Source organism: Ursus americanus, unplaced genomic scaffold (genome assembly GCF_024610735.1).
Source record: "Ursus americanus isolate L20-20 unplaced genomic scaffold, mUrsAme1.1.p SCAF_262, whole genome shotgun sequence".
In the NCBI taxonomy this organism is placed as follows: Eukaryota; Metazoa; Chordata; class Mammalia; order Carnivora; family Ursidae; genus Ursus; species Ursus americanus.
In genome coordinates, this window is record NW_028273844.1 from 14,395 (window position 1) to 24,670 (window position 10,276).

A 10,276-nucleotide genomic window follows, 5' to 3' on the forward strand; every position below is an offset into this window, starting at 1 on the left:
CATTTCCTTCCCCTTGCCACAGGCACCTGGGAGCATGTCTGCACGTGGAGAAAGACTTTCCCGTGGGAAGCCGGTTTTTGTCAAACGGGTCCCAGTGCTCTGCTCCTCTCTTTTCACTGCTGCTGCCAGAAGCCCAGGGAGGATGGGAGGGCTTAGAACATGGCTGGGCCCTGGGGTTTCTTCCAGAGAAGTGGAGGGCATTTGCTTTACCTTGCCACAACCACTTGTGAGAGGGTCTGCACCTCAGGAAAAGTGTTTCCGTGGGAAGCCGGCTTTTTGCAAAGGGTTCTCAGGGCCGTGGGCCTCGGCTGTCCCTCCGGCTCCCCAAAGCACAGGGACGAGGTGAGGGGCTTAGACCATGCCTGGGCAATGTTGTTTCTTACACCTGGGTGTGAGGCATTTTGTTGACCTGGCTACCCCCACTTGGGATAGGTTTTCCACTGCAAGCACCTATTGTTCGTCGGAAGCCGTCTTTGCCCCAGGGGTCTCCGGGCTGTGTTCGTTGGGGTTGAACTCCTGCTAGCAAAACCGCCGGGATGAGGGAAGGGTTCAGACTGTGCCTGGGCCCTGTGGTCTCTTCCAGGTCAGTGTATGGCATTTCCTTCCCCTTGCCACAGGCACCTGGGAGCATGTCTGCACGTGGAGAAAGACTTTCCCGTGGGAAGCCGGTTTTTGTCAAACGGGTCCCAGTGCTCTGCTCCTCTCTTTTCACTCCTGCTGCCAGAAGCCCAGGGAGGATGGGAGGGCTTAGAACATGGCTGGGCACTGTGGTTTCTTCCAGAGAAGTGGAGGGCATTGGCTTTACCTTGCCACAACCACTTGTGAGAGGGTCTGCACCTCAGGAAAACTGTTTCCGTGGGAAGCCTGCTTTTTGCAAAGGGGTCTCAGGGCCGTGGGCCTCGGGTGTCCCTCCGGCTCCCCAAAGCACAGGGACGAGGTGAGGGGCTTAGACCATGCCTGGGCAATGTTGTTTCTTACACCTGGGTGTGAGGCATTTTGTTGACCTGGCTACCCCACTTGGGATAGGTTTTCCACAGCAAGCACCTATTGTTCGTCGGAAGCCGTTTTTGCCCCAGGGGTCTCCGGGCTGTGTTCGTTGGGGTTGAACTCCTGCTAGCAAAACCGCCGGGATGAGGGAAAGGTTCAGACTGTGCCTGGGCACTGTGGTCTCTTACAAATCAGTGTACGGCATTTACTTCACCTTGCCACAGGCAGTTGTGAGCATGTTTGCACGTTATGAAAGATTTTTCCGTTGGAAGCCGGTTTTTCTCAAATGGGTCTCCGTGTTGTGCTCCTCTGTTTTCACTCATGCTTCCAGAAGCCCAGTGATGATGTTAGGGCTTAGAACATGGCTGGGCACTGTGGTTTCTTCCAGAGAAGTGGATGGCATTTGCTTTACCTTGCCACAACCACTTGTGAGAGGGTCTGCACCTTAGGAAAACTGTTTCCTTTGGAAGCCGGCTTTTTACCTAATGGGTCAGGGCTGTGAGGCTCGGGTTTCCCTCATGCTACCAAAAGCACAGTGACGATGTCTGGGCTTAGACCATGCCTGGGGAATGTTGTTTCTTGCACATAAGTGTGTGGCATTCTGTTTACTTTGCTACAACCACTTTAGATAGGTTTTCCACATCAAGAACTTTTTTTTCTTCGGAAGCCGTTTCTGCCCCAAGTGTCCCCTGCTGTGTTCGTTCGGGTTTATCTCCTGCTAGCAAACTGTGGTCTCTTACAGATCAGTGTATGGCATTTACTTCACCTTGGCACAGGCACTTTTGAGCATGTTTGCACGTTACGAAAGATTTTTCCGTTGGAAGCCGGTTTTTGTCAATCTCATAGGGAAGAAACAGAAACTCTTTGGCATAACCTGACTCACCCAGCATCAGGAAAGCAGTTCCAGAACTCAGCCCAGGGCCCCTGTCGCCTACCCAATTGTAGCCACCACCATGCCTCTATCGAAAGGAATTCCCAAAGACTCTCCTCTGACTCCACTACCAAAGAAACAGCAGATTGAATATGGCACTTCAAAATATCGAGATGATACATCTGGTATAGTTAGATACACAAGGTTTACCTTTATTTTTTTATTGTTTTTTATTACATAATGTTATAGTCTCCATACAGTATAGTAAATTTCGATGATACATTAGTTGCATATAACACCCAGTGCACCATGCAATATGTGCCCTCCTTACTACCCAACACCAGCATATATTTTAAACAGCAAAATGCTGCTCTGAATAATTTTGAATTTTCCCTCGACCCCCATTGTAACTCTTGGGATGAAAAGACTAATCAGTGATGAAACATCACCTTTGACAATTGGAAAGACATCATCCATATTTGTATGTGACGACAAAAGGCCATCTAACACTAAATGGTGGCCACTCACCCATATCTTAGGCCCAACTGTATAAACACTGTCAAACGTATATCTTAAAAATAGGCAAAGAGTAAACCTCACCTTCCCTTTCTAATGAAAGAGTGTTTCTAGGAAACAGCTGTTCAAAATACATTCATAAGCAGTCAATGAACAGAGAAAATGGGATCCCCTGCAAAGTGCTCCAAGTTCAGAAACTAAGTACCTCCTTCACCAAATTCAGAACGCTGACAACTATTACTTAAGTTTTACTTCATGGCTCAACTAGAGAAAAGAGAAAAGCCCAGGAGATGGTGGGTTCATGAGAGGTTTTACTTCCAGTCCTGATGTGGATATGACATTTCTCCAAATGGACCTGCCGCTTTCTCTGAATGCTGGATCCCGTGTCAAGCTGCCTCACTGACTCAGATGCAGACGTTCAGAACGTAGGGTGTCGCGGAGCCAGAGCAGAGAAGTGTTGTCAGATGGGGAGAAGCAGCTCCTCGGACCTAAAGCCTGCACACCTGCTGTGGTTTCTGGGAGAAGGGGAAACATAGACTTGTCTTTTAGTAGTAATTATCTCCCAGCCCATTGCCACCATTCCCAGGAAACAGCTAGCACAATGCTGAAGTTGGGTAAGGGCTCTGGGCCTTCCTAGCGCCCCACCTGTGCCTGAGGGAACAGGGAATACCCTGCTGAACTCGGGGAACTGCTCAAGGTCCATTACCTGCACTGTGTCGGGGGACAGGGGCACCGCACTGAAGTTGGGGACTGTGCGGTCCTTTCTCTCGCTCTTCTTGGGGAACACGGGAAACCCTGGAATGTCTGCGAACCATCCCACAAAAGCTTTGCTGAGCGGGTGCCCTGGAGTTCCTGGGTCTGGAGTGTATGGCCAGTTGACGGAGACTAGGCAGAAGAGACTTTCAAGGGAAAAAGGAAAGAAAACTGAGTCTCCATGATGAACTCTCTCAACATGCCCTTCCAGAACCCTGCCTCTTACCCGGGGTGCCCCTACTCCCAGAAAGCCCACCTATGGCCACACAGCATGCATTCACCCAGCCAGGAACTCCACAGGTCCACTCTCTCAAAACTCCACTTCCTTGGCTCCTGGTCTGCGTCCTTGGGCTGCTCCGGATCTGCACACAGAGACGTAGCTCCACCCCCATGGGGTGATTGCTTGGGGAGTATGATGCTTCCAACTCCTTGAATGCCAGGCAACCGGCCCCATGACTCACAACTCTGGGAGTGCAGAGGTCCAGGAGGCACCTCCTTGGCTAAACGCCCTGAGCAGGCATGACGGGGATCATGGGCAGGGCTGCAATCACACACACACACACACACACACACACACACACACACACACACACGCGGCCCCTTTCGCGGACCCCTCTAGCTGCAGACCACCCTCAGAGCCCTGCCCCTTCCCTTCTGCACCAACCCTTCCTGCAAGGGTGTGCCTGGTTCCTGGCAAGGTCAGCTGCTCTCAGACTGTTCCAGCCTTGGGCTTTAGGAAATGCAATGCTTTTATGCATATCCAAGGCAATTTTAAGCGCCAAAAGGAATGCTCCAAGCGGGAATAGCTTTGCCTTCTTGTCTCACCCATGGAGTGGATAGTGCTTCTCAGACCTTCAAAACATCCTTCTAGGGTGAGCCCATTTGTGCTGCAATCTATATACACATGCTTAGTTCTACAGGGAAGGAAGGAAAAGCCGGCCTTCTGTTCTGTCAAGGTTGTGAACCAGGAACATTTATTTTTCACTTGAAAACAGAGTGTTATTGTCGACACTAAATGAAGGAACCTTTTAAAACATTTTAGAGAGGAAGGAAGAGAGTTTTATTCAAACCCAAGTCAAGGACAGCTGCCTGGGAGACACAATATTCACAAAGAAGGGAGTGCTCCAGGGAAGGAACATTTAGGGCAGGGTCATATATTTGTTCTGAGTTGTGCTACGTACAGTTATACATCATGATGAGGAAGAAGGTTCCAGAAAGTGACAGACTTTTTCTTATGTTTTCAGTATGTACAAATCAGTATGACTTTAATCTTATGGGAGCAAGAAAGGTTCTTTTGTGTTCTCACCTTGATGTTGGCAAAGGCATTTTTTGGTTCTCTTTTTCTTTTTGATGCATATGGACAATAAGTGCTGGGGGCAGAAATAGGGCCCATGCTTTGAGGGTTTGCCCAGTCATTTTGAGCTGGGTAAAATGTTAAAGGAGAGCTTTCCTGGGAGGCCAAGATCAGGCCTCACAGATGGTATGACATAAAAATTACTCTTATCCTTATCATCACTACCAAATGGTGGAACGTGAGATGAAAGCACCTTTCCAATAGTAAAGAGACATCAAAGGACCCCTACAGAAGGTTACCTGCTCCATGGTCAACACAGGTAACAGAGGCGTTCATGGTCTCTGGACTCCTCCCCTTGTCCTGCCCAAATCTCTGAAGCATAGAGATCATTTACAGTCAGAATTTTACACATCTTAGAGATGTCTGGCACCATTCCCTTGGACTACAGAATACAACAGAATAGCTCACTGTCACAACACGAAAGTGCCCCTGGATACACTAAGTTCTTTCTCCGCAACGTTGGCCTTAATGAAATCATAATCGTAACATAGAAACACTACGATGGTTGGGAATAAATAATCACAGGTAAGGGAATATTTAGGAAATCTTTAGAAGCATTGTCTCACTCTATAGAAGAGGCTAACTGCTTTAAATACTATTTCCGACCTTACAGGACACTCTACAGACCAGAGCCTCCATCAATTAAAAAAGCATAGTTCTTTCAGTCACTTTAATATCAGAAAAATAGTATAGTATCTCTATTCCTAGGGATCTTTAAGTCTCCGACTCAAAGGTCCTCCACTGAGAGAATTATCTTCATGATCATGATGGGCAGAGGTGAAAAGGCAGCCGAATTCATTCCATTTGGCCACACAACAAGAAAATCCTAATACTTCCTAGGTTTCCAGATTGAGAAGACCTGGGGTAGAGCGAAATGGTACCTTGTATGGAAGAACAAGGGATTTGGAGTCAGTTTGGAGATCACACTTAGGTTTCTGACACTAAAATCCTCTGTAATTCATATCATTTCTGAGCCTTTGTCTATCCATCTAAAAATGGGACTCATTCTATCTACACCCCAGTTGAGAAGTTTACGAGGGAGAATGCTACTCAGAGCCAGTATGGATTCTCCCAAGAGCAGGTGCTCAGGAGCCATAATTACCATTGGGTCTATATCTTTTCCAGAGAAAAGAACACATGGTGAAACCGTGTTTCGAAAAGATGACTCACAAGATGATTTTCACACTTTCATGAAGGTCAAGAAACTGCTATTTTGTTGTAATTCTCTCAGAAATCATGTTATTAGCTTGGTGGGGACAATAGCAACATCATCACTAGGAGTGGGGAGCTTCTCATCTCCATATGGCTATGTTGACTACCTTAACACAATGCCACCAGAAAGGAAAGCTGGAGGGAGGTGTGTGTGGGCACAGGCCAAGGCTGCCAGGTGTGCCTGGGACATGCAGAACTCTGATAGGAGGCTTAAGTCCTGTCTATGTTAGGATAGTCAGTGCTCTTCAGAGACAAAGGGCCATTGTGTGTGAGCCCTGATGTAGAAAAGGTGGAAAATGTCCATTGCGATTCCCTCTCTGACCCTTAGGATATGCAGCAAAGTTACATTGAATTTTTAAACATGGAGGGATTTCCTGGTCTTCTTTTCATGAGGACTCGGGCTCTATTCCTTGGTGGCCTACGAATAGAATCTAGTTAGTTTCAGGATGTTAAAATGTAGACATGATTCATGGAACAACATATCATCTGTTTGGGTAAATAGTCTATGACCACTGGAAATAATGTATTCTGCACGTATTATGCAATATTACATAGACGTCAATTAGGTCACATTTGTTACCAATGTTTTGTCTGCTTTTTCCATCAGATATTGAGAAAGGCATATTAAAATTTCCAAACAAAATTTCCAAAAAAAGAGGATGCCGATCAAAAATGTGTGAAAAGGAAAAGAAAGTGCCATCACTCCATTCAGTGAATCAGGTTTGTGCAGAGAGACGGTAACGTTGATCACTGAAGACATCAGGGTTTTCCAATATGTGTGTTGAACCTTAAGGAAACTGCCATAGACGTAACTCTCAGTAAGAAGAGCATGGTAAGGGTCTTCCAACTCCCATCCTCTGTCATGATGATGGAAGCATGTTGCAGAGTGGGAATGAAAGCATAAGGGCCACTAACCAATCTTCAAGGAAGAACATTGTATCAAAGCCAACATTCACCTGACATCTTCGGTCGTGAAGATGAAACTATTGGCACAGGTGTCTAAGAAAACGTAGGGAAAGTGCCATATACTGAAGTCCACGAAAGAACACCATAGAGAAAGCATCTTGCATCTCACAGTCTTCTGTCATAAAAACGGAAGTATGTGCAAAACTGTCTGTGAAAACAGACGCATAAAGCGCGTTGTTTCACTCTATACAGGAACACTGTATTGACACCATGTCTCAAATCACAACTTCTGTAGTGAAGTGTAGTAAGAATGTGTGCGAGCTCATAAAGAAGTGCCGTCTACTTAATTCTAAGAACCAAATCTGTGTAGATAGAAAACAATATCAAACCAACCTCCTGACAAATGGATCAACCGGGGTTTCTTTCCTGTGTGTTGAACCTTAACGAAAGTGCCATAAACTTAATAGTAGGTGAGAGCACTGGGTAGATAGCATCTTTCAACCAACAAATTCTGTCATGAAGATGGAAACGTTTGCATCATTGCCCTGAAAGCATAAGGAAAGTGGCAGAGACTTAGCTTCAAGAAACGACCGTACCGAATCCATCCTTCAAGGCACATCTTCTTTTACGAAGTTGGAAGCATTCTCAGAAGTGTTTCTCAGCATAAGGGAATTATCATACGCTTAACTTTATGAGGGAAATCCGTAGGACACTGTCTGAAACTCAGATCTTTTCTCATGAGGCTGAAAGCATTGGCTCAAGGGTAAAGGAACTTGTAAAGAAATGACGTTTACTCCACTCTGAGCACCAAGGTTCTGTATAGAGAATGAAACTTCAAACATCCTGATGCATGAAGAGAGAAGCTTTTTCAAATATCTGTGTTGAACGGTAAAAGAAGTGCCATACGCTTAGCACTATTAAAGAGCACCATCTGGAGACAACTTTCCAAATCAAGTTCATGAGGGTGGATGTATGTTCCAAAATCTGCATGAAACCTAAGGAACATTCTGTATGCTCAGGTAAGAACACCCTTGGAAAAAATCTTTCAACTCACATCTTCTGTAATGAAGATGGGAGTACTTGCAGAAGTGCAAGTGAAAGCATAAGGAGAGGTCCTATCTAAGTAGTTGTGAGAAACAACTCCGTGTTGATAGAAGGCAACATCGAAGTAACATGGTGACCCATGAATATACACCCGTTGTCCAGCACGTGCCTTGAACCTTAAGGAAGAGGGCACTATATACAAATCTCAGTCAGAACACCAAATGGACACCATCTTCCAAGTCACAGCTTCTGTGAGGATGATCGCAAGTTTTTCAAGTGTCTACGAATGCATAAGGAAGGTGTCACCTACTTTACACTAGGAGAGAATACTCTATCTAAAAGCATCTTGCATCTCACATCTTTTCTCATGAAGTGGGAGCATTGTGCAAAACAGTGCCTGCGAGCATCAAGATAATGCACTTCATTTAAAACTGTAATAATACTACACAGAAAGCATCACTCAACTCACTTCTTTCATGAGGATGAAAGCCATTCGAAAAGGTTGTGTGAAAACAAAAAGAAAGTGCAATCAGTCAATTAGCTAAAGAGTTTGTGTAGAGAGACGGCAACTTTGATCAGTGAAGACACTAGGGCTTCCCTATGTTTCCTTAAGGTTCACTTAAGGAAACAGCCCCAGATGTAACTCTCAGTAATAGGAGTGCATGGAAACAGTCTTCCAACTCCCGTCGTCTGTCATGATGATGGAAGAATGTTTCAGAGTGGGAATAAAAGCATAGGGAAAGGGCCAATAACGAATATTTAAGACAGAATATTGTATCGAAGCCATCTTTCACCTCACGTATTCTATCATGAAGATGAAAGCATTTCAACAGGCGTCTAAGAAAACATAAGGAAAGTGCCATATACTGAAGTCTCTGAAAGAACACCATAGAGAAAGCATCTTGCATCTCACAGTTTTTCTTTTTTTTTCTTTTTTTAATGTTTTATTATGTTTGTCAACATACAGTGCATCCCCGGTTTCCGATGTAAGGCTCGATGATTCATTAGTTGCGTATAACACCTAGTGCACCATGCAATACGTGCCCTCCTTACCACCCATCACCGGTCTATCCCATTCCCCCACCCCCCTCCCTTCTGAGGCCCTCAGTTTGTTTCTCATAGTCCATAGTCTCTCATGTTTCATTCCCCCTTCTGATTTCCCCCCTTTCTTTATCCCTTTCTTCTCCTACCGATCTTCCTAGTTCTTTTGTTCCATAGATGAGAGAAATCATATGATAGTTGTCTTTCTCTGCTTGACTTATTTCACTTAGCATTAGCTCCTTCAGTGCCATCCATGTTGTAGCAAATGTTGAGAACTCGTTCTTTCTGATAGCTGAGTAATATTCCATTGTATATATGGACCACAACTTCTTAATCCAGTCATCTGTGAAGGGCATCTCAGCTCCTTCCACGATTTAGCTATTGTGGACATTGCTGCTGTGAACATTGGGGTGCATATGGCCCTTCTCTTCACTACGTCTGTATCTTTGGGGTAAACACCCAGTAGTGCAATGGCTGGATCATAGGGTAGCTCAATTTTTAACTTTTTAAGGGACCTCAACACGGTTTTCCAGAGTGGCTGTACCAACTTGCATTCCCACCAACAATGTAGGAGGGATCCCCTTTCTCCACATCCTCTCCAACATTTGTTGTTTCTTGCCTTGTCTATTTTTGCCATTCTAACTGGCGTAAGGTGGTATCTCAGTGTGGTTTTGATTTGAATTTCCTTGATGGCTAATGATTTTGAACATTTTTTCATGTGTCTGTTAGCCATTTGTAGGTCTTCATTGGAAAAGTGTCTGTTCATATCTTCTGCCCATTTTTTGATTTGTTTATTTGTTTCTCGTGTATTGAGTTTGAGAAGTTCTTTGTAGATCTTGGATACCAGTCCTTTATCTGTAGTGTCATTTGCAAATATCTTCTCCCATTCCGTGGGCTGCCTCTTAGTTTTTCTGACTGTTTTCCTTGACTGTGCTGAAACTTTTAATCTTGATGAAGTCCCATAAATTCATTGTATCTTTTGTTTCTCTTGCCTTTGGGGATGTATCATGAAAAAGGTTGCTTTGGCCGATGTCGTGGAGGTTGCTGCCTATGTTCTCCTCTAGAATTTTGATGGATTCCCATCGAGGTCTTTCATCCATTTGGAGTTTATTTTTGTGTATGGTGTGAGAGAGTGGTCAAGTTTCATTCTTTTGCATGTAGCTGTCCAATTTTCCCAGCACCATTTATTGAAAAGACTTTTTTCCCACCGAATGTTTTTTCCTCCTTGCTCAAATATTAGCTGCACAAAGAGCCGAGGGTCCATTTCTCTGTTCTCTATTCTGTTCCATTGGTCTATGTGTCTGCTTTTGTGCCAGTACCATGCTGTCTTTGTGATCACAGCTTTGTAGTACAGCTCGAAATCTGGCATTGTGATGCCCCCAGCTTTATTTTTCCTTTTCAACAGTTCCTTGGAGATTCGGGGTCTTTTCTGTTTCCATGCAAATTTAAGGACTATTTGTTCCAGTTCTTTGAAAAATGTCCTCAGTATTTTGATCGGGATAGCATTGAAAGTGTAGATGGCTCAGGGTAGTATGGACATTTTAACTATGTTAATTCTTCTGATCCTTGAGCATGGAATACCTTTCCATCTT

At 44.8% G+C, this 10,276-nt stretch overlaps 1 long non-coding RNA gene across 1 annotated transcript; it reads right to left on the reverse strand.

Moving 5' to 3' along the window:
• Positions 1 to 2,009: 2,009 nt before the first annotated feature.
• On the reverse strand, positions 2,010 to 3,594 carry LOC148106567 (uncharacterized). Its single transcript, XR_015723705.1, has 3 exons — positions 3,384 to 3,594; positions 3,081 to 3,273; positions 2,010 to 2,889 (listed from the first exon to the last, which is right to left on the reverse strand). It is a non-coding gene; the product is annotated as an uncharacterized LOC148106567 (long non-coding RNA).
• Positions 3,595 to 10,276: the final 6,682 nt, after the last annotated feature.